This window comes from Plectropomus leopardus, chromosome 3 (genome assembly GCF_008729295.1).
Source record: "Plectropomus leopardus isolate mb chromosome 3, YSFRI_Pleo_2.0, whole genome shotgun sequence".
NCBI classification, from domain to species: Eukaryota; Metazoa; Chordata; class Actinopteri; order Perciformes; family Serranidae; genus Plectropomus; species Plectropomus leopardus.
This window is the reverse complement of record NC_056465.1, coordinates 23,523,862-23,549,848: the sequence shown is the minus strand read 5'-3', so window position 1 is coordinate 23,549,848 and position 25,987 is coordinate 23,523,862.

Genomic DNA, 25,987 nt, shown 5'->3' with positions numbered 1-25,987 from the left:
GCACCAGTGACTTTAAAGTGCATCAGCTGTAGGTATGATTTTAAATAGGCACAGCCATTTTGACGTTATGAAGTCGGGTTTATTCTGTCCAGTTCTGATAACACATGGCATTTTCCTATCATAAATGACAGGTGAAGCCGATGGAGTAAGTCTTTACTTTGGAGCACAGTTTTTATTGGCATGCATCTCTTTCCTGCTAATAGCACTCTCACTCACTCTCGTCTCTTTTAGTTCAAGCACTTAAGTGAAACTATTTACATATTCCCATAGGAGGACTCCTCTGTTAAAGAGCTGATGCTTTCATTCTGTCTATCCGTCTCTCCTTTTCCGTCCATTGCCCCATTTTCCTCACTTTAACACAGCTACCCTCAATATCATATGAAAGAAAGTATGAAGTCAAAGCTCCTGTGCACTTTGCAGCGAGTTCCTGTTGCAAATTCAGCTGTGGAGACGGCACAGGCAGAGGATGTCTCGTTCACAACAACCAGCTAAGAAAAGCAGATTTGAAGGTTTTTAGCAAAAAAAACTTTACTTTACATCCTTTTTCATCTTTTTCCAAGCCATACAGAGCATATGTAAACATAACACTCAAACTTATCTATCATCACTTTATGCCTAGATTCATTCCAAGGACTCTTGCTCCGGTCTCTCACTCTTTTCCCCGAGCTTTAGTTCTGCTGTCCAGGCAAGATCACGCTGAGCAGGGGCCACTTTCTGCCTCACGTGCCCCATGGCAGCGCCTTGCATTATGTGCGCATCTCTCTATGGATAATATGCTCAAAAATGCCCCCTGCCTGCCCTTGTTATTGGAAACCCTCTCATGATGAATAATGACAGACATCAGGGTGCCAAATGTCCCGTGCAGGACACCGTAGGCATTTCTCTGCTAACAGGAGGGGAACAACATCTGTTTGGCTGCTGAATGCAACGCTGATTCATCAGTCTCATAAACACACCTCGTCTTAAAGTCACAGTCAGCTGTTTCAGAAATACACTGAGGGGTGAGTTTCATACAATGTCAATCAGACGGCATAAACACTGGCACTAATGGCTAATCTAATCCGAAATAATCATAAATAACAGCCAGGGTATGATGGTAAATGACAGGGGAAACAGATCTTGTTGCCCTAATGCTGCTCGATTGATGACTGTACCTTTAATCATGACTTGGCTCTGAAGCAGGGCGCCGGTCTACGACTACTCTGAAGGACACTCAGCCTGATGCAAATTCCCCCATGAGGGCAGACATTTCATTTTAATGCCTCAACACTCGTCAAACTTAGAACTTGCTCAAAGTTTGCAGTGATGCTGAGAGTAGAGGTGGAGAGGGTTCATGTGACCCATAATAGAGGAATTGAAGGGACATAGAGGAGCTGGTGCTTTTCTCACTGCAAGTCTCTTTTTGTCATCTTGAAGAGGCCTCGAGGATTAATATCAGCCTCTTTAGTCTGTGACCTCCGTTACCCCCCTTCATTTTGTTTACCCCGCCGTCTGACAGGTCGGGTCATATCACATGTGTTGGAGCGGGGCTAAGTCGAGTGTACAGTCTGCATGTTAACACACTCCGTGCACTGACACCTCCTCAGCGGAAGTCGTTTTCACAAGCCTCATTTTGAATGAAGGCGTTTAATGCAAGTCAAAAGTGCGAGAGGATTTCATTTCGTATTCCTGAAAAAATCCGGAGGGGAAGGATTGTGGAGGGAGGAACTGACATATGAATGGAGAGAAGAAAATGTATGCCTCAGGGAAGTAGACTGTGGAGAGAGAAAGAGCAGAGAGAGAGAGAGACGAGGAGTACGGGAGGCACAAATAAGCATACGTCATTTGGAGTAGCCTTTCCTGTTTCAAAGGAACAAGCTCTTCTATCCGACAGGTAATGATAGTTCCCTCACACCAAAAACACCCGCACTTTCCACTTCTTCTCTATGTCTAACAAGGGTTCACTACAAAGGAAACCTGCAAAGCTTTTGTGTGAAGTCAAACAACAAATAGCTACTAAATAAGGGAAGGAGAGGGAACTTTCAAGTTATCTGACCAACAAAGTCTGCAGGCAGAGAACCAACTGTTCTCAAAATATAAAGTAATGACAAACACAACCCACAATCAACTTTACCGTCTCCTAAAAAATAATGCTCACATGCCTTCAATCTGCAACCAAAAATACATTTGAAAGGAAACATGATGCCGCCAAGGTTACGTTTCCTATCAACATGATGAGTAAACATAGTTAACCCTCATCCAACAAACATATTTAACATACAGACTACTGACTGAAGAATATATTACTGTAAGAAACAACCATCATTGCAAAATGTTACCTTATTTACACAAAAAAAATGTGAAGGACCCACAGCAAGCATGAACTCAATGAATGGTTGCATCTGTTACAACAGCAGAGGCGGACTCCGGTACATTGTTACTTTTTAAAAGCACTAATTAAGATAGAGAACAATGACATGAAGTCATTAGGAGCAAATATGAAAAACCGGAATGACAGAATGAAGCACCTGAATATCAGAAGTCACAAAATGTTGATACTAAAACATATAAGTAAAAGGTGAGTGATAATGTTTTTCATGTGTTTTTTTGCCAAATAGCTGCTCATAGAAAATAAAGCATTATGAACTGTTTTAAGTTATGGGCTCTCAAATCACTAAGGCAAATGAAAGATCTTGTTTTTTTATGCAACATATATATTTAGATACAGTAACTAATATGTGCTATGTGGACAAAATCCACGTCTGATAACATATTTCCACCTATATTTGCGTACAGTAAGGCGAGAGGCTTGAAGAATACATATACATACATACATACATAACATGACTCGACTCAAGTCACATGACTCGAGTTAGACTCGAGTTGCAAATTTGATTACTTGAGAACTGCTTTACTAGTATTGATAGAAGATTCAAATTGACTTGGTATTTGTGTTTTGAGATTGCCTTAGGCTTGAGACAGAAGACTCTAAAGAACTTGCCTTTTCTATATTAAATATTTGCATTTTTTTTTCGATATCGAGAAGTTACATTTTGTCTTGAAACATGATTGGGTGATTTCTAGCACAATGCAAGTAAACCTGTCATCCTACTAGGACAAGGCAGACCAGCAGAGGTCAGCACACAAGGCAACTATCAGGGGGCTCATCCAAAAATGTTAAACTCTGGATTTAACACTTAGGTTGTTGAGGACAGCTGCAAGAAGACAACAGTGAAATGCAAGATCTGAAGTAAAAAAAAATCAGTGTCACGACCGCAACAACATCCAACTATGTTCATCACTTCGAAACCCACAAAAAAGATGCGTGAATTTGTCTTTTCTACATAATTTATTAGCTTTTTGCTTGGTCAAATGTTAGCTTTCTAGATCATGTTTAACCAGATCATCAGAATTTGATTTTTGACCTGCTAGACCTCGAGTTGTCTTGTCTGACTTATAGCAGGGACTGTAATTGCTTGATTCTCACCACACCAACGTGGGACTTGAAGGTTAAAACTTGCATGTGTCTGGGACAAAAGGTGTTAATCTAAGGCTTTAAAATATGCGATATCCATGAAATGTTACATTAACTGGGAGTCGCTTAAAAGAAAATAAGAAGCTGTGGAATTTGTCTGGCAACAATTAAGCCTGTACTTTCAGTGCCCATCTGGACCCAACTTTATCTTAATCATTGGGCTACAGTGGACTGTTAGTAACTGGTTCTTTTGCTTCAACCATAGAGGCTCAACCAATGAGTACATTTCAGCCTTGAAGGGCAGCTCTACATCAGAGAAATGTTCCTATGAAAGGCTACTGCTGCTTCTCTTGCTCATTTAATTCCAGCAAACACTGACGATGGATAGATGTGGGGAAGATAGTCGGCACCAAATTGGAAATTCTGTATAATCACATTGTCTTTTTTCCTGTCCTTCTGTTTGTGGCTCTCTCTTTCAATCAGAAAGTCACTGATGCTGTGTCTCTCTTCTCTCCGTCTCCCTCCATGTCAGTTTCCGTCTGCCCCCCCCCCCTCAGGCCAACATGCCCCTGTCCAGGGAACAGGCTGTTTATAAGCATCCCCACTAGAAACCCACTGATAAATGTCACTGTCTGCAGCGAAATTAAACATTTAGCGAGAGTCCTTGGAAAGGGCTCAGGGAGAACAGTAAACTAGCATATCCTCGGGTTCTCTGCTTTTTGTTTTCTTTTCATGTTTTTTAATTAAGACAGGGCTTAACAGAACATCAGCGTCCACCAGTGCTGGCTTGCATTTCCTCGTCCTCCTCCTGAGTTTTGCCGTGTTCAAGGAGAGAGCGAGGAGGAGACCGGCTGGAGAGGGACTGTGAGCCAACTGCTTCCTACTTTTGAACAAAACTCATTAACGATGCTGTGTTAGTTATTTCAGTTTCCTCCTTTTTCCATTCATCCCGGAAATGGCTTTTGTTGAGTATCTCTCACCCACGCCCTTTCATTTACCACATTTGCATCACAAAGAATAAAACACATTTTCATAGGCGGCTCTTTTCCTGTTGTCTACAGATCTGAGTGTGAGACTAATGGTCTAGGAATGTTTCCTTGCTCTGAGCTGCGGATGCATCCCAGCACCCACAGCAGCCATTTAATGGCTCAGTCTGCGTCTGGCTTTTATGGCCACGAAACTTAAAGAGGCCCTTTTCCAGAATTACTGCACATTGAGGTGTGGCAGAGGCAGGATGAGAGCTCTCGGGCGTTTTAGGGGACAGGTGTTTTATGCTCTGTGTGTGGAGGTGCACGCGCATGACTACGCCAAATAGTGTGTGTGTGTGTGTGTGTGTACCTGTTTGTGTGCACCTTGCGTGGTCTGTTGAAGGCCTGACAGAGGTAATCACTCAGTGAGATGGAGGGACGAAGCAGCTTTAAACGGCGACTCTGTTTTAGGCTTCACTGCATAACCAAATAACGCTCTGTGTGTCGCAGAGGCTAATAAGGCGTATTCCCTTTCCGAGCAGCTCAAGGGGAAAATAGCCTTCCTGCTTTGAAAAAAAAAAAAAGCTACTTTTACGAGATACAGACTTTTCTCTTTTTTTTCTTCTAAGCTGACAAATAAATTGCATGCAATTTTAATGGTTTTTCTTCCTTTCCGTGCTGTCGGGAGTGGAAATGACACATTTCACTGCCCCTGCAATGTCTTCATATGGGTATTTATCAGCCCCAGTGACTCCTGGCTGTGTTAATAATCCCATAGCACTGGTGTAATGGATTCAGCCAAACCCCTGCTTTATCCCAGGTATCCTCCCTTTCTCCCGCTAAATCCACAGATTATTACTGAAAATACTTTTTCTCTCTTATACTTGTTCTGTCAAATTAGCTCTTTTAGCATCCCGGCCCTTTGGAGGAATTACAGGACTTATTTGGTTTTTGCTGAATGCAGGATAATCACCGGTTCACTGTGGGGTTTTAGAAACGAAGCTCATCTATCTCCCTTCTTTTCTTTCTCTGTCTATCTCACTGAGCTTTAAGTCTTCCATTTTTTACAGATGGATGCAATGACTATGGGCTATAAGAGATAGTTAAACTGTTGAGCTTCATATGGCTGGAAAGGGTGATTTTACTGTTTTGATCTATTCTGTTTAAATCATGTAGTGAGAGACTGAACTGCTGGCATTAGGGTTGGGGTGTTATATTGCAGTATGTTTTTGGTTTTGAACACAGAAGGATGGAGATTATGTCTGATCACTTGTTTTGCACGAGTACATTTTTTTCTCTGTGAAAGAATAAAAACTGGACTTCATCATAGACTGTATATAAAGAGGAAAAACATAATAGCTACCCAAAAGTTAAGCCGAAAATATCTTGATGGTGGCTGGCTGCAATATAAACCCCTCTCAATGTTAGTGGATGGGATGTGGGCTAGGCCCCAAGCAAAGAAACTAAGCCTTGGAGAAAAAAAAAAATCAGGAGCCACATGCAGTATTGCAGCAGAAAAACATCCCCTGCAACCCAAAAAGCTCTTGCCCAGTGGGCCACCACTGCAAAAGAGATGTCTGTAAAATGTAAAACACCTCAAACTTAAAACAAGGTCAATAATGACCCTGTGTATAATGCATTTTTGGTCCATGGAGGTTTTATATTTGTAAAACTTTTCTGAAGCGCATTGGATTGGATTGACTAGGTACCATCTTGGCATCTGGAATCTAGGTATTATTTTAAATCTATGTATGCGCCAAAATTAAAAACGCAAAGAACACACCAAATTATTTTTCCCAAAGACGCGCTCTGTCATTTAAGGAAGTTATCATACAGATGTTTGTACAAGTGTTTATTTCTCTTAAAAGCTTGTTTGTTAATAGTTATTAGATGCTATGAAAAGGGAGTCTGACGTCACAAGTGACAGCTGTGAGTGCCAATCGAGTGCCTGTGATCAATGACGCTGCTCACGATTGGTTGGATGGGTGTATCGGCAGGAACTTGATACCACGATGTTTGCTACTCACTCTGGCTCCAAAATGGAGCCGCTGCATTCGGGATATTTTGGCTTCATTTTGGTACAGTGGGAGAAGGTAAAGATGAGTTGGTTAAAACTGACAAGCATAAAACTTTCTAAAACAGTTTTTTAAACAGTTATATAAGTTACCTATATACCTGGTCTTGTTTATTTATATTGTTCTATTTCGTTTTCAATTATTTACAAAAATGTTGTCTTAAGACAAAAAAATGTACACACCTTTGTTTATAGTGTTAATAGTGTTATTTCTATTTACTTTTTCAATAGATTCTAGTTCTCTAGAAACTGTAAATGGTGCAATCTGGCTGTCTGTCTGCCGTTTGTCTGTCCATATATCTTTCCACTCACTTTCACATAAACTTGCTAGTTCCTTTTCAGCCCCTTTCTATCTTTCCTCCACTATCTATCCATCAATGCATTCATTTATCTCTCTATAGCAGTTTCTGATGACTAGCATCCAGCACAATGCCTTGTTCAGGCAGGCAAGGTCTATGGATGCGTGATGGAGTGCTCCGCTCAGCAACCTGGCAGGGACGTGAACAAATTGATTTTCTGACAGATTAAAAAAGATTAAACCAGCCATAAAAACAAGCAGGAAAGTGCTTAATGGACCATATGTGCACAATAAGCTTTCATATGTATTCTTTCCCAGCTTCTGCTCGGGCCATCCATCTTATTTACACTGACAGGTCACAGGCCACGCTAACGTGACTGTCATGACGGCTAGATCCTGTCCTTCATGTCATTCTGCAAAAGTTGTGCATATCCTCTAATAGCTACAGTGCACACAACTGCAGGTCAATGCATATTTCACCTCCTTTTCTCTGCGTTCTGTGAGTTCAGCACAACCAAGCTGCTTATGCCAGTTCATGCATAGACTAAGTTCTCTTGTTATTTACAGTATGCATGCCAGAGGTGTTGAGCACAAGTCACCACAATGTAATCTTTAAACTGAACTAACTTTCTCAGCCGCATTAACAGTGGAGCTCCCCTCACTGGTGACTGAGAGCACGGATGTCGGCTCAGTGTGATACACAGTAGGTTACTTCCTTGTTAAAAGCCTATTAAAAGACCCACAGAAACGTTCATAATGTGATTACTGTCACTAATAAGTGGCTGCTGAGCTATTCATCTTGTAAACAGTGCTTGCGTGGGCCTATTTTTACTGAGCTGAGCCAGAAACAGACTGAACATACGACCGAAATCAAGTCAGAATCAGAGCAGGGCCGCTTTAGTGGTGATGAGTTCACTTGTGGTGCTGAAGTGTATTTGAACTTAACATCTGAAATCAGCACAGTGGTTTGTAATTTATACCTTCATATCCTATTTTAGGAGACCTTTGGGCTGGACCTTATGGTTCATCAATAACATTTCACAAATGGTTTCATATCAGCATAATCTTAACTAATAAGCAACCAATGCTTACGAGGTTTGATAATAAAATGAGCATGCCTTTATAGTGAGACCTAGTAGTTTGATGCCACAAAAAATGTCCAAAGCAATGTGTTGAGCTTATAGTATAGAAGTACAAGGGTGTGTTGAAAATAAAGGATCTTAAGTAAGTCATTCTTATGAGAAACGTTCTCAAAATAATAAGTATCTTATTGACAAACTTTTTTAAAATAGTGATGTAGTATCTCAAAATACTGAGAAAAATGTTCAAAATAATACGTTATAAAAAATAATCTGTTATCTCAAAATAATGAGAAACTTTCTAGAAATAATGAGAAACTTTCTCAAAATAATGATAAACTTCCTCAAAATATGGAGCTGTAGTCTCAAATCTCAAAATAATGAGCTTTCAAAAATAATCAGTATCTTAAATAACTTTCTCAAAATAATGAGTTTGTATATCAAAAGGAAACTGTCTTTAAATAATGATTTTAAATAATAAGAAATAATATAAAGTCATTATTTTAGGAAAGTTTGTCATTATTTTGGAATAGTAAGTTTTTGAGACAAGAAAGCTTGCTTTTCATTTCAACAAACAGGAGCTTTTTATACGTCACACTGGCAGAAATGGGCTTCCATAGCTCACCAATCAATGCAGGATTCTTATAACAGGCTTGCTTGCAAGTTTATACACAGAAGCAGAAAACGTTTGACCTTTTTCTTCAGCACAAAAAAAGCAACAGATGCCATCCTCTTGCGATTAGATATAACTACTTTAATTAGCAGTCTCTTTAAAGCTCTCCATCATGCAAGTCACAATGTTATGGTAGCCACTTAATTAATCTAACAACTCAGCAACAAAGTCAGCAGTAAAGGCACTTAGGCTTACATTACGTTTACGAAAATAATGTCCAGCCACAGCACACAATCCCATCAATACACCTGAATGTAAATTTGAACAAATTCAAAATATATTCATGCATCATGTGGGCCTATTGTCAAACTGATCACTAATGACTGCTTTTTCTTCCTTCATGCCGTGCACCAAAACAAATCCAGATCTAAATGTTGGCCAGTTGTTGTCACAACTAGCGTTAGTTCCTGCACTTTCTGTAAATTTCTTCACAATAAATGCCTTCCACAGTTTGCATAATTTTTGATGTGAGGCAGATGCTCAGTGTATCTGCAGAATCACACATGAATGCAAGAGTGAAGGGTTTTGTTTCAACACTGGGAGGAAACAACACATATCAAATGGGGGGGTTTGGAGGTCCACCACAAAAATATTTTGAGCATCAAATACTGAATTTCCTGTACTTTGGCACCAACGCACTAGGCACTAATTTGTGCCTTTTCTGCACCAATTTATTGTTCAAACATCTTTAATTTTGTCAAAATAAAATTCCTCTGCTACTTCATGTTTTTGACAAATGCATGTTTGAAATATTAAGGGAGACAGATTCCCTCAGAAATCTACACTTATGCATGAATGGATTTCATTACAGCTTTGATAGCATTGAAAAGGGAGAGGATCAAAATACTCCATAGCTTCTATCAAAATCTGTGTAAGAATGTGAAGATGCACAGAAACAGCTTTCGCTCTCATTTTCAGGCAAAATAGAGACGGTGTCAAAACAGTGAAAGAAGGGATTATTTAAGAATATTGTGAAATGCACTCTCTGACACACAAAAGCATGCATGTGACGTAAAAACACAGCATACTGCACCAAGTGCAACACAGATCAACTCAAATTCTTTTATGAAGTTCAGCAAAGTAGACAAACTCTTAGTCGGGTTCAGTTTCTGTCAGCAAAGATGAGCTAATGTTAATACTTGGCTCAGGCTCTGACTATGACCTGTGTCTGAGGATGTAATTAACCAGCAATTAGCCGGGCCCAGAGTCAAAATCCCTCATGATTGAGTTCACATTAAGTTTACACAAGTCAGAGGGATTCTGGAGTTCAGCCCGACTACGTTCACTTTCGGGGTCAGGAAAAAAATGAAAGATATCTTTTTCAAACAAATGTCTTTAAATTCCCCAGTTTCCTAGACGCTACTGGTCAAGTGCATTAAACTCAAAGACAGCACATGGATTATACCAAAGCTCTCCTCCTGAATGGAAATACAGGCTTCTTGTTCTGTGATCTTCTGAACCTCTGAGCTTATTTGGACTTAAGACAGAATGGACCCAAATATCAGCAGGAACCACAACTCGAAAGTGTTAAAACCTCACGATTTATGCACTATTATCTGCGGCTGTTTAATCACTGGCTTTGCTCTGAAAACACACTGGATAAACAGCTCTCTTGGCCATTTTCTGTAATTGGACCATCAAACATCAGCGCTGCAACAACACAGCAGAAACATGAAGCACAGTTTCTTTGACAAAGCAAGCTGAGCAGCACAATGTGAGACTGTTGGCTTTGAAGCCGAGGCTTATGAGTGCTTTGGGAGAAAATGTCTCCTCCAATGTTGTGTATCAAGTGTTTTTGCAGTGTGTTCACGAGGATAAACAAGATGAAGAACACAAGTTGGGGGCATTTTTTGACAAATTACTGTACTTTCTGAGCAAAAATCACAACCTCAAAATTATCCATCAGTACCCAGACAACAATCATTTCATGCTAACACTTCTGCATGCAATATGTTAAGTGAACCTGTATCTCAAAAGTGCAAAAGCGTCTTATGATTATGAAACACTCACCCACTGTCGACTTGAAAGAGGAGTCGCATTTGGTCTCATATTGAATCATCACCACGCAGACAAGAGCTGAACTGAAAATAAAAAGTTTCATGAGGATATTTTCACTGCACCATTTAAAAATGTTTCTTCCATTGTTTGTCCACATGGTACCAGCTTTATGTAACATAAGAGTGTGTTCACGAAGGTGTTCATATTTTCTTATAAATATATTTTTTTCAAGACCATTTTTGTTGGCACATTGTAATTTCATTTTATTTTATGTTACTGTTTTGGCACCTTGTTTTTTTAAATCATACTTGGCACCTTGTTTTTTGTTTATCTAACATCTTAATATTTAAAATATTTTTATATTTGTAATTTTTTTTTACTGTTTTATTCTTTTGCTGCTTATACAGAACCTCATAGCTGCTGTAACATCGTTAATTTCACGACTATGGGACTGATAAAGGATTATCTTATCTTATCTTATCTTATCTTATCTTATAAACAAGATGATGAACACAAGTTTGGGGGCATTTTTCGACAAATTACAGTACTTTCTGAGCAAAAATCACAACCTCAAAGTTATCCATCAGTACCCAGGCATCAAACACTTCATGCTAACACTTCTGCATGCAATATGTTAAGTGAACCTGTATCTCAAAAGTGCAAAAACGTCTTTTGATTATGAAACACTCACCCACTGTCGACTTGAAAGAGGAGTCACATTTGGTCTTATATTGAATCATCACAACGCAGACAAGAGCTGAACTGAAAATAAAAAGTTTCATGAGGATATTTTCACTGCACCATTTTAAAATGTTTCTTCCATAATTTGTCCACATGGTACCAGCTTTATGCACCATAAGAGAACCAGAATGTTTGGTTAGGATTTTTTACTTTCTTGGAAACAAAAAAATGATAAGCACATGTAATCCAAAATTACTCTGGCTTGTAAAATAGGCTTTACAAGACTACATAACAATCCCCTGATCCCCTTAGAGTATGGTGAGAAAGTCACAGTTTACCAGTAAGTTAATAAACAGGCTTACAGTTTGTCAGTGGGACATCAGTCAGAGCAGGCAAACAAATCCAGAAGGGGTTTCTTCAGAGAGGTAGAAGTTTGGGAACAGACTGAGGGTAACCAGCAGTGAGGCAGCACAAAGTCTTACAGATGAACCAGGAAACTAGGGCTTTGAACACTGTGGCCTAATGACCAATTGAACAGCAGGTGACTGATCAGCTGATAACAGAGGAGGGAAAACACAGAGGCCAACTAGTGGAGAGGTGAGGCATGACAGGGACCAGAAGGTTCCATATTTGTGCAAAGATAGGAAGGAAAGAGGGAGATCTGATGGAGAGAGACAGAGGGCCTTTCCCAAACCACACCGTCGCCATTCTCACTCTGTCTCAGAGTCCGTCTTTAGTCTCCATCACAGCTGAATAAAGCTCCTCCATCAGGGTGATGGGTTGAAATGCAGCAGCAGCTTTTGGACATTATAATTTTATAAAAAAAAGTACATAAAATAATAAATAAATAATACAAAAGTATGAATAAACTAAATCATGAATCAAGTTTTTTTTTTCATTTTATTCACTCGGATGTTTATAAGCTGCTGGGTTTTGAAAAACTTTCTGTAAATGTACAAAATAATATAAAACACTTTATAATAAAGTAAGACGATTGCAGTTTTTCCAAGATAAGGGGGTATATTTGATCTTTAATGCAATGTGGCATTTAAGATGTCAACGTCTGTACAACAGTAATAAATGTCTCTTAGTTTGAGCAGCGTATAGTCACACAGAACTTTATTTGTATGTAACGTCCTCGTGACAAACACAATATGGCGTTGCACATGATCATTCAGACAGCACTGGTGCAGCACGCTGTTGAAGGGTTTCCACCTCCACTCCCTGCTGGATGGTTTGGGACGGCGATTAATGTGGCGGACACTCTGAGTGCACGCAGAAATGGAAGGGAAAACGGTATGGAGAGGGTGTAGGGGATGATCCGGGAAAACGCCCAGAGCGTTTTCCTTCAATTGCTCTTCATTTATACAGTATATCACATCATAGTCTCTGCATACTTTGCAGATAAAATATAAACATCAGACACAAACATGAATACTCACACAAACACAGACAGGATCACTGGACACAGCTCTTAGCTTGTATAGGGTTGTAACGTCCTCGTGACACACACAATATGGCGTTGCACATGATCATTCAGTCATCTTGTAGTAGACTATTTAATCAACAGAGTATAAAAAACATAAATACAAAATTATCTCAAGCCTTGTAGATCAGAGGGAGTTGTTGTTATTAGTATTGGTATCTGAGGCAAAGAAATGCACATAGATTTATTGTCCTTAAACCTCCAAGATCTAATAAAGACTCTGGTTGCTGCATTTTGGACCAAATGAAGACTTTTGTAGCTTTCATGGGTTGACCAGCAAAAAGCACATGACAATAATCATCACTCGAGGTACAGAAATATATACAAGTATTTACGTATTTGTAATTTTAAAATAGGACAGGTCCTTCTAATGTTGCATACATGAAAATAGACAGATTTTGTAATGTTCTATATACTGTAGGCTCTAAAACAACTGCCTTTATTGGACTGTCACTAGGGGGCAGATTTGGTCACGTGATGCCGTGTTGGCAAGGCCTCATGGCTTTTATTTGGAAAACATACATCACCAGGAGTGTGAGCACCACTGCTTACGCTCAGATTTTCTGTCTAAAACTAATGTACTGACACAATCTATTCGACGTTAGGTAAATTACCTTTTGTCTTTAATTGATGATTGAAGTTTGGTTTCCACTCGAGGGTGTAGGACAGGGATACTCAGCTTGCTTTGCTTGGGGCCCCTTTTTGCAAAATGACAGGAGGCCACGGCGAGTTAATAAATAAAAGTTAAAGATTAAAACAATTAGTCTGCACCTGTGTCAAACTGCTCTTGCAGACTAATAGTAAAATAGTAACTATTTGTTTCAGGGATAATCCTGTATCTAAACTGAAAAAGGTGCAGACAATGAATGCTCTAAAACACTACCAACTGTGTCTTTACTCCATCCAGCCTCCAGTAGAAAGATGCTCTGTTCGGTTAAAATGAGCCGTGGATCACATCCCATCTACAATAGGCTGCACAAAGACTGAGATAGGCATATATCCACCTATTCATATCCTACCACATCAGCTTAGAGCAGCACTGCTGACTAGACAGGAGGAGAGAAAGATTAGAAAACCTCAATCTAGTGTACATTAAGGCTACAGACTGGGCCTGCAGCCACAGGATGATCTCCCAGCCAGTCTTCCTCTTTGAAATTTTGGCTTTTCACAGTATTTTGCCTTTTCTTTCCCCCTCTCTCTCACCCTCCTTCTCCCTACCCATTTCTCCCACTCTCTGGGACCTTCTTCCTGACACAAGCCCCGGCAGCTGCAGTCGGTGGAGCAGCCCTGCTCGCTTCTCGATTCAGTCACATCTCCACAGATGCCTCCCTGGAACGCTGCAAACGGCTATTACATAAAAGCTGAGTGACTTACAGGCAAATCCTCTCTACCCCAAAACTGCCAGAGCATACTGCCAAACCAGAGAGAGAGAGAGAGAGAGAGAGAGAGAGAGAGAGAGAGAGAGAGAGAAAGACAGAGAGAGATGGTGGTGTATTTTTGGGCGATGAGAACTGCAGAATGTCAGCATTTAATCCCTCCCCAGCTCCCCATTTTTTTCCTTTTACTTCTTTCTTTTTCACTCTTCAGTCCTCAGCTCCCTCCCCACCCACAGCAACTCCCCCTTACACACACATACACACAAACACACACACATGCACACAAACACATTTCCTCATACAACATGAGCACACATCGAGGTCCAGTCTTTACACTTTACACAATGCTGGAGAAGCAGCTTGTCAGAGGTGCTTCATCCCATCACTCCAAGTGAAGACGCAAACATGTCGGAAAAAGTGAGTGAGGTGTGTGTGTGTGTGTGTGTGTGTGTGTGTGTGTGTGTGTGTGTGTGTGTGTGTGTGTGTGTGTGTGTGTGTGTGTGTGTGTGTGTGTAGTAGCGACTGGCCTGCTTTAAAATCTGGCTTCCCAACAGACACCAAATCTGTGTTTGTTGCTTCGGCTTCTGTGTTTCTCTGGATCTGCCTCCAATTCTCACCAGTTCTGGGCAAACAGCTAAAAGTGCCGCGTTTAAGTATGAAGTTGTGTTTGAGCGGCATTAGATGTGTGTGTGCGTGTGTGTGTGTGTGTGTGTGTGTGTGTGTGTGTGTGTGCTTCCTGTGGAGTTATACTGGAATAAGAACACACAAGTTTACTGGGATGAAACTATTACTGAAAAACACACACACTTGCTTACACAGAGAAAAATACATTGAGAACATGGCCACTAATGCATTCACACACACACTGTACACACACAAACACACACACACACACACACAATAAACATATATATACAGTGTACACAAATGACACACATTTTTCTGCCACATGTACAAAAATGCTTGCAAGCATACACACACACACACACACACACACACACACACACACACACACACACACACACACATCCCACAGCATCTCTGGCTGGGCTACAGTGTCATCACAGTGTGTGAGCGCCACACTCTGTCACTCTGCCTCGCTGGCAACCAGCCTATCAAAACGCAGCAGCCCACACTTCCTGGTGTGATGGAATTGAGCCTGTTTCTCTTTTTCTGTTTCCCCCACTTCCGAAAGATCCTGCAGTCGCTGTCAGGAATAGTTGTGTCAGGAATTTTTTCCGACAGAAGATGCTAATATTCCTAAACACCTCAGCTGCTATTGACTCAGATGGATTAAAAGTCATTAGAACATGTGGGCTTTTGTGCACTGAGCTCATTTCTGGCAGGCGCACATCAAAACAATGTAATAGGATTTCCTGACAGTGAAATGCAAATTTTAAATCTTTTCCCTTTGAAGTGTTAATTAGTATAGGTAAATAGAATCCATATCACCGACAGTACATGAAGCTATAACAGTTTTAAACATTCAGACGTGCTCTGTCATTTACTCTTGGCATGTGGTGAATAATATAGACCCTGAATCAGTCATCAGGTACAAAGAACTCCTGTGGGCGCAGGTTTGATTTCCGCAGCAGCTCGTGTATTCGTCAGCTGTTTGTCCCCTACCCTAAATCTCCTTCAGCAGGTCATTTAACAGCCCAGCTACAGTAAGGCACTCTAGATAATAACATCAGCTACAGTGCCCAAAACGTAAAACACAATTTGTCTCTGATGATTTCATTAATTTCTCAGTGCAAGAGATTAAATTGAATTAAGTTTCCTGGACTCCAAAAAGGTGCTGGTTTTACTGTAAGTGGTCCCTGAAGGTAACAATGCCATTACTGGCTGATTCTGTTGGGACAATATACTGTTTACCTTCATCCCAGCTTGGGCCCACAAGACCTAAAAAAAATTAAGGAAGGCTGATGTCTGTGTCCTTGACTCTTAAAATGTATCATTCCCGGGCGCTTTTGGCTTGGCTCTGTGCTCAATCAAAGACAATTAGCAGTGAAGTTGTGAAGCCACTGAGGGATCATTTTCTCGTCACTGCACCAGCGACTCCTACTGGATGGTCGGGGCTACATGTGCAGCGGAACTGAGGGTCATATCTGATCTCAAGTCAAGCTTCACCTCCTCAGTAAAGCCATCACCATTTTAACCCACTAGTGGACAGTGACAATGACCAGAGAGCATTTTAACTTTTTGAGGAATACTTCTTCCTACAATTTCCGTGCATGCCAGCTGCGGTATAACTTAAGTTAAGGAAAAATTGTGGCAATGGCAAATACTCTGTGCTCACACTTAAAGGGATAGTTCACCCCAAAATCAAACATACTTACATTTCCTCTTACTTGTAGTGCTATTTATCAGTCTAGGTTGTTTTGGTTTAAACAGCAATGTCTCTCTCCAGAAATCTTGACCCAGCCACTTCAATGATCTACTGACCTTGTTGTGAGCAGTTGTTCTGTGGGAACTATTTAACCCTTGTGTTGTCCGTGGGGTCAATATGACCAGTTTCGCACGTTTCCAAACACAAGTCTCCAGGGGGAAAATCCTGCGTTTTTGGACCCAACCAAGCACCCCATTTTGTTGACCTTTACTACTTATACTAAATACTTCTTTACTCCTGTCAACACATAGGTGACACAGTAGGAGCCTTCCCGATACATGGGACATACACGTACTACTGGCTCATGATTACGTGGATTATAGATGAATTTTGGTGCATTGATTTTAATATATAATAATAGGTATACAAACAGTGCATGAGAACAGCCTGAAACATTAATGGTGTCTTCCTCTGCTGAACTATAATGTTAGATGGCTCAATAGTGATGGGTAAGCTAGCAATAGATGTAAGCTGTGATAAAGTTGGTGGGTGTAGTTAGTTAGAAAAAATTAGTTCCTACATAAAACTGCTTACTGCTCTGGAAAGAGATAACGCTGTTGAGTTTTTAAAAAATAAATAACTTTTTTCTTTTCCTTTTTTTGCTTTGATCACCACATGCTGAGTGCCATTATACAGGAGAGAAGACAGACATCTCTGCAGCCAATATCTCAAACACTGTGTAACCCACACCAGAACAACCTAGGTGGATATACATCACTACAGACTGCGCGATAACATCAGTCTTACAAGTTCACTCAATGTCATTGCATGAAATAGCTCTAATGGTCTCGGTCACGATCTGTGCCAGACTGGACAATAATTTTGAGGCATGTCAGATAGTGCAGTGCATGCCTGGTGAACCATGGCATTGTGATACAATTTTCTTTTTTAAATTAAGCAAATGCAAGCAGAGACATAATATCTATTCATCTAAAAAGATTTACATTACACCTGTTGACTTACACTTTTTAAATCTGACAATAGTGTTAAATGTCATGAAATGTAATGACAAGTGTGGTTTCTACTGAAGCTTTTATTTATTATATATATTATAATGTATATCTTTATATATTTATACAAATATATATATATGCACACACATACATAACTGAGAGGCAAGTAAAAAGAATGTTCCTTTCTTTTTGTCATTACATGTCATGTCATGTCGATTAAGATACATTATTAGCCAAAACACAGACATGACAGTAATGCTACATAACTTGTTTAACACAAAAAATATGTACACTGTGTTTAGAGTTCATGGAGAACTTAAAACTTACCTGAAATGTGTGCCTTGGGTATTCGTGCACTTCAGTTTCTTATGACTGAAATGAGAATTACAACAAACATTGATTGAAATGACTGTAGTACATTTTCACTTGCTAAAACATTTTTTTTTACCTGTTTTCACTGATGAAAATAAGAATTAACAGTACAGAGTAACATGAATGTGAATAGGGAGGGAGAAAAGGATAATGACTGGATTATCAGCTCTGAATTAATTTATGATAAATGGATTTCATTATTTATATGTAATGTATTTTTTTTATTTTTTTTTCTGTATATATTTATTTTATTTCATATATTTATTTTTCTTTAGGCAATTTATGTTCAATATTAGGTTTGTTAGTTTTTATTACTATTATTATTATTACCAAAAAAGGTTATTATTATTATTTTGATTTGATTCGAGATAAGAGAGAGAGTCTCTGTAACCCCTTGGTCTGTTTATTTGAAATAAACAAAAAGAATAATAAATTAAAAAGGATGAGGAAGATATATGGTGAGGGTGGTAAGAGGGGAACATGAAGTATCATTTTTGTAGTGGTGCCATGTTTCTAGCAGTAGCATTATGCTTACTCTCCAGTCTATTCTGCATTATTTCGTGTTGTATTCTGATTGGCTGGTTTAGAAAAGTGGATTGTAGCAGCAGTCATATTGTGGGTTTTGGTCCAGTATTTTCTGATCATCACGATGTTGACACGGAAACACAAGACTTACATCCAGGAGACCATTGTTTATGTCCTGTATGAAACAAAAGTCAGTTGTGAGTTACTTTAAGAATGTAACGTATGTCAAGTGAGATATTTCACATGACAAGACATTAGCAACAGACATACATTTTTAAGCTAAACCATAATTTCTTTCTAAAGTTCATGTAGTTTTGGTGCAACTGCAACCATTTCACAGTGTTAACCATAAATCATAGGAGCTATTCTGTTGTCCACTTGTAGGGTGCTAATAACACTCATGTGGGTTGTATTAGAGGGTAGAAACATACCACATCGGCTGTATTAGCTGGAGGAGGACTTGTTGGTTTTGAAATAAATACTAAAGCTTTCATTGGGTTTCTGTCACACTTGCAAACTGTCAACACATTTGAACAGTATAGAGGGGCCTTAAAGGACACAATGCTTCCTGCATGTAACTGAATATTGGCACTGGAAGAAGTGGGCTGCAGATTTATCCAATATGAACGTAATTAGGGATACTGGGCTGGTTCAATGCCAACATGCAGTGCCAGTGCAGAAAGACGTGTTTAATGCACGCATGTAGTCAGGCAAAGAATAATGATGTGAATGTAATATGTTAAAACATGATGCTGTCATTTAAAACGACCAAAACAAATGCTTTCTTTTAAAAAAACATTTTTTTACCAATGACAATGATGATACTCTAACTATAACCAAATGTTATAGTCGCATAATCTTTACCACACCTTAACCATGCTGCTACATTTGCAGATATTTTCAAAATAATTAAATACAAATAATACATTTAATCTGGGATTAAGGACAATTGTTTTAGGATTCCTTATTCAAGACTAATGAAGAAATAAACAGTAAAAAGATGTCATTAAGTAGCTCTGTGGAAATGTGCCAGCAGTCAAAGGTACAGTAGGTTACAGCCCACAGAGGCTTACAGCAGCTATATTTGTCACTTGCACTCTAAACAACACATATAATGTATACATAAGCACACATTCAGATGCATTTATTGACACAAATGCACACACAAACAAAGTTAGAGACACAAGCACCCAACACACATGCACGCACACACATAAACACATACACACACACACCAGGCGTTCAGCAGTCATGCTTTTCTGTAGGATTCTCCTCTGGGTGCTGCGTCCAAGGTGAGTGCGCTGGCTGGCAGCTCCTGAGGAGTTGGTAGGAAGAGATAGCTGAGCGAAGCTATTAAAATACGGGCAGGAATTTCCCTTATCTCTCCCACCGAGGCTGCTCGCGCCGCTTTGTGCTATTATGGAGATAAAATGCACAGAGGCTTGGAATGAGGGAGGGAAGGAGGGAGGACGAGGAGGGGAGGGCGAGGTTGGGGAGGGAAGGCGTAAGAACGTCAGATTTATGGAGCTAGGGAAGCTTAAGGTTATTAAATCGGAAGATTACTCGACTGCGAAATTGTTGAAGTTTTTACGAGAAGTTGAGGGATTTAGGCCGGTATTAAACGGCAAAGCATTAGGAGGCCAGCAATATACATTATTCACAATTTATTTTTACCCCTTTTCTTCTATTCTGTTCACCCTTTGCTTTAGACCCCCGGTCTTTCTTCTCCGTCCTTTCATCAAGCTCACAGACAATATCGAGCTCCTCCTAAATTCTTATTCTGAGGAGCATCTGCACCTCCCATTTCTCCCCGCTCTCCCTCCACAGCAGCAGCGTGGAGAAAGAAAGAGGAAAAAGAGCAAGAGCCAAAGAGAGGGAAAGAGATACAGCAAAGGGAGACAAAGATGCTCCAGCTGCGAGGATAGTCTTGTCACCCAATGTTTCAGTATTGACACCTTTCACTGTGTGAGGCAGCGCAGACTTCTATCAAGGACATTCATCACTGTCAACCTTTTAGAGTTTGAGGGAGAGGTGATTGTAAAAGCATGGGAGGAAAAGCTCATATTTTACATTAGGATTTGAAGCTGAACTACACCTACGCCCACATGTTTACCGAGGCTAAGGAGTCTAATATACTGTGCAAATTGCTTTCATGGTGATGTGAGTGTTAACTGTTGTGACATTGGGTGTATCTTTGGGGCAGATGAATAGCAAACACTTCTCTGACAATTTGTTACTGTGAAGAGCAGTAAACAGACAGGTTGTATTTTATTGGAAAATGTCAAATATTCTTAACAGATTGACAAAACGGATTCTTAAAAATATGCTCTTACATCTACTCTTACAACATAATACATCTAAATACAGCCCAGCCATGTTTGTTGTATACTGTTGACACTTATAAACGACAGTAGGGTCAGAAATATTAACCTGAGTCCTTGGTTTACAAAACAAAATCACTTTTACCGAAGGGATCATCTATATTTTTAGAGATGTTGAATGATGAACTACAAGGGGAGATTTGTTTTTTTGTTGTTTTTTTTTTTTGTTTTGTTTTTTTTTGCAGTTTCACATTAGGACTCTGCGCTGGAATTTATTTGTGAATTTGTATTCCTAAGAGTGTGTGTGTACAATGTGTTTCCCCCCAGTTTTCTTGAAAAGAGAAACGCATTTGTCTCTTTCAGAGGGGCCGTTACAACAGAGAGTCATATATAACGCATGACACCACAACTCGCATCAAACATGGGTGAGAAATTTGTCTCCCATCTGCCCCTAAAAAAAAAAAAAAAAACACACACACACACACACACACACACACACACACACACACACACACACACACACACACACACACACACACACACACACACACACTCTCCACCCCCTGCAAAGACTTAAAAGGGATGTGTCACTTCAGATCCAAAACAGCAGTGTTATACACACACACACAAGCTCATCTCCTGGCTGGTGGAGTCGCACACACAAACCTGCACCCACAGTTCTTCCATGTTGTCTATCATTATGTGCTCCGCTTCAAATGTTTACCATGCCTCTCTCTCTCTCTCTCTCTCTGTGCTCCTCTCATTCAGGTCAGGCTTGTTGTCTCTCAGCAAACTAAAAGAAAAAAAACAGTTTCTCAGAAAGGAACATCAGGAGGGGAAAAGTGAATAAAACATTTCTTTCACAACAAACTCTTTTGATAGCATGCACATATCCATACACACACATATAAACATCCCTGGAAGAGCATCCTCCCTCTTGCAGCGTCTTGCTGCATACTTCTGCATTTCTTTCCACGGATATTATATCTCCATATACATTTAAAGCAGCAGATATTCCATCTATTTTCAACGGAGAAGATTTCCTCCGCGATTATCTAAGGGCTCTGCATGTGTGTGAGTTTGTGTGCGCGTGTTGTTGACGCTGGTAAGCTGGTAAACACACAGCTGGCCGTGCTCTTTGATACACCAGGAGGCCTTGAGGATATTTCACACCTCTTTTATACTCGTATTCTGCAGCACGCTTTCTCATCCTCTTCTTCTCTTCACCTAATTTGCACAATTTCCCTCCATCCTTCACTCACTGCAGTGACTCGGGGAGAATTGACGCACCCCCAGCTGTGATCTGAGGGATGGGGAACTTTTTTAAAAGCCGGCCAGCCAAGTTATTTGTATGTATTTATGAGTATGATTGCGCATGTTTGTTGGTGTGTATCTGAGTCGTGGTGAAACTCTTCCATGGATGGTGATGTATTTCTCATTTTCTGCACTCATTTGCCTGCGCGGTGAGACTGATTACATTTTCACCAAATACTGGTGAGAAGGCAGCATAATGCAGCTAAATATGGCCGACTACGTCTTGTCGTTTATGGAGGACTCCCCCACTGTTTGTTGACACTCAGAAAGAGAGCCAGCCATCTCCCGCTTCACTAGATAATTCTCCTCTGTGGCGTAGCGGAGAGAAACTTCATTAACCCCACTGCCACACAGTCAATCCTGGAGATGTGCATGTGTAATGTGGCTGAAAGCAGCCTTTTAACGCTGTAAACACTAACTTGCTAAACGTCAGGATGTATTACACACTCCAGCTAAATCTTAGAGAGCTGGTCCACCAGCTTGTGTTTTATGGGCTGTGGATAAATGCAAAAAATTATGTAATAAATATTATATGAATACAGATGTGTAGTTTCAGCAACAATGCACTCACATTACATGGTCCCATGAAACAGTTGTATGTTGAATTTATATTGATATGACACGTTGCACCAAGGCCACAACCCCGCATTCAGCAGCAACTCAAATGAGTCTCAGGCCCTGTTCATACTAATATGCTTTTATATTAAAACCGTTTTAAAATGAAATTGATCTCTGTACACCAGCATTTTTACATCACTTTCAGAATTCATCTCCATCCATATTAACATGCCTTAAAATACATATCACATGACCATTCACACAATTAGATGTGCCTATATCAGTGTAAACAGGAAGCGGATATTCTCCTCTGCCTAGTTATAGAAAATACTGCGGAGATGACAAAAAGTAAAGGCCACAACACACCAAACTGACATCAAAGAAATATCCGACTGCTGTGTTGCCTCCATCTCAGCCAAAAAGTTGCACATGAAGTCACTACAAAGACTAAAGCAGACAGCCAATGAAAGAAAATACCAGAGGGCAGTAAGCTATCAACGTTTTCAAAAGAGAAAACCAGAAGACGGTCTTGACACTAGTTAGCCAGTTAGCACAATTAACAACAAAATCCAATGTTGAAAGAACAAAAAATATTTACTGTGACAGTGAACAACAACACAAACCATCAGAGAACATAAGAAAAACAATCTTACCTTATATACCAAGTTTGTTTCAATCTGACTCCCCCAATTCCATTTCTCTTCTTGTGCGCTCATTGAATTGCCAATTAGAGCAATTTCATTCATTCAGGGCCTTAAGACTTCTTAGATTTCTTAGCTTGGACTGACAGATAGGTAGAACTGTAAATGAAAGTCACATATGAGTATGAGGTTGTCAATACTGCCAAAAACACATTGGGGATGTGCAAAAAGCATAGCGGCACTGGGGGCATTATCAGTGATAAAGGAGAACCCAATCAAGAAGTATAAACTCATAATAGGTATGTAAAGCTAGCTAGAATGTTTTGGCAATGACCTGAAAAAAAGTGCTAAAATACAAACGTGTACATATAAATGTAACATGATTTTAAACATTTTCATGAAATTAAACATGAAAATGTCCTGTATTTTGTAAGACACTACCGATAATTTCATCTCTCCTTTTAATAAACAAACCAACAAACAACAGACTTTCAGGTCATTTTCTTATCATCTTTTCCTAATTTCATGCAGTTTGCAGGGCACCTTATGCCAAGTTGCTCATTGCCTTTTTTTCCAAGTTCTTTTTTAAGAATCCAATATTTTTTTCAGGTTTCAGAAGTTTTAATGCTTGCAAAACTTGTGCTTGTTTGGGTTCTCATTAAACTTTTCACTATCTACAAAATGCTTCCTACAAATGGATGTATGTGTTGTAATTAAAAATTCTAACACAATAATAGACATATACACAGGCAATCCTAATTTAGCAGCTTCCCTTCAGGCTCTTAGTGGCTAAATAAAGCCCACAGGGGCAAATTGAGCCACCCATCCTACGTCCAAACAGTCCTCCCACTCCCTGAAGCCCACAGAGATGCTTCCTCCTGGGACACTACTCCCACTCTGCCTGGGGGTTGCAGTACATATGGATGTGTTGGAACCACCTTGAAAAAAAAGAAAGAAAGAAAATAGGGGAACACTGTCAAAATCTGGATTTTTGTGTACAATATTACGTATTTCTTGAGTGTTTTTGTGCAATTATGTAAATGCTGAAAGATGAATACAATCGTTTTAAGTTAAATAATGACTTTGGGATGGCACGCAGTCAGGAAATGCCATCAGTGATGGCACCCAGTGTAAACTTTGAGCTGGGCAGCTGCCTGCATGTCGTTTATTTCCTCCAGTATCTGCCTCCAGCACACTCACGCGTACCAGCCAACAGGCTCCTTCTGTTCCTTTATCACGCACACTGATATTCACACATACTGTAGGAGTGCAAAGGGAGTAAATGAGCACACAAACACACACACACACACACTCACAGAGAAGATGAAAGGTAAAGCGACTGAGGGAAAAATAAGAGAGAGACAGTGAAGATTGCAGCTTAACCTCTTGGCTCCGCTGTAAAGCAGCACTCACTCTCTGGAGCCTTGCTGATAGCCATCTGTCTGGCAGGGGGAGACGGCTTCACCTTCCCAACACATCAGCACGCTCACAAACACTCATCTCACAAACACAGGGGCAACCACTCACACACAACTAGCCTGCACTCACAGGTGATAAGTAGACAAAAAAAGACATTTTTTAGTTTGACTTTCACAACTTAAATGAAAGTTCAGATGATTCCTAATCAGCAAAATGAAACATGTGACCCCTTAAATTCAACCGGCATGCCCCCCGGTCTAGTTATTTTTCTTCATTCATAAAAAAGTTTGCCTTTTAGATATGCAGCATGTGCACCCATAGCAATGATTAAAGTCTATTTAAAGTGAGCATGGGACATTCATTGACAAAGAATGAGCTATAACTTAGAAGTCCTGAACAGAATCCAAAACACTTTAGATTTGGGCTATAAATCTGCAGCTTAGTCAATAGCTCCCTCTCAAGGTGATGGCTGCGCTAAAGAAAACCTTTACCGTACCCACATCCTCACCCTCCTCTCCCCATCCAGCCATCCTTTAGCCCCACTCTTAAAACATAAATTCCTTGAAATCCTCCCACTTCTCCACCTCCGCCTCCCCTCTCCCCGCTCCTCGGTGTCCTCTCCACCCCTCGATCCATCTCTGTCTTCCTGATCAATAATCAATCTGCAGGGGCCAAGGCCAGGGGCCCTGCGCCATCTGTCTCCATCGGCAAACCTGGGAGAGAGAGAGAGGGAGCGTGAGAGAAAGAAAGGGGAGAGGGAGGAGATAAGAGATCAATCTATCTCCATCTATCTCCATCCGTGGTCAGGTCCACTCTGCCGGTATAGATCATAATTTGGAGAGGTGTAATTGCTGGTCAGAGACTGGGGGTGGATTCTAGAGGGGTGAGGAGGAAGGGGGGTGTCAATAATGTTTCTACAGTCCAGTCCTCCCCTCTGCCCCACCTCCTCACTCTCCTGCCTGACCCAGTTTCCCTCTTTTTCTCCTCTTCATCTCTCCCCCTCTGTCTCTGTCTTCCTCTCACTTCTCCTGTTATCTTCACTTTTCTCAATTCAATTTACAAAGATCCACAGACCAAAACAACATAATTTATCACTCTTTTTCTTCTACTCTCTGTTGATGTGTGTAGTTCTGCGTGGTGTGTGTGTGCACATGAAGTTTGTTTTCCGCTCTAATCCTGAAGGACCGGCACCAACAACGCCTACCCTCAGCGTCTGTGCTGCACTTGACACCCGTTTGAGCGTTTATGCGTCAGAGGAGGATGTCGCTACTTTGATAATGATCTACCTAGTAACACCTGCCTCGGAAAAATAACTCTTGGCTCGATAAATGAATTGTCAAATACACTTGAGAATGTTGCGCGAAGCTTGCCAAGACCCGGAGGAGATTTTTCCAACGGCCTAATTAGA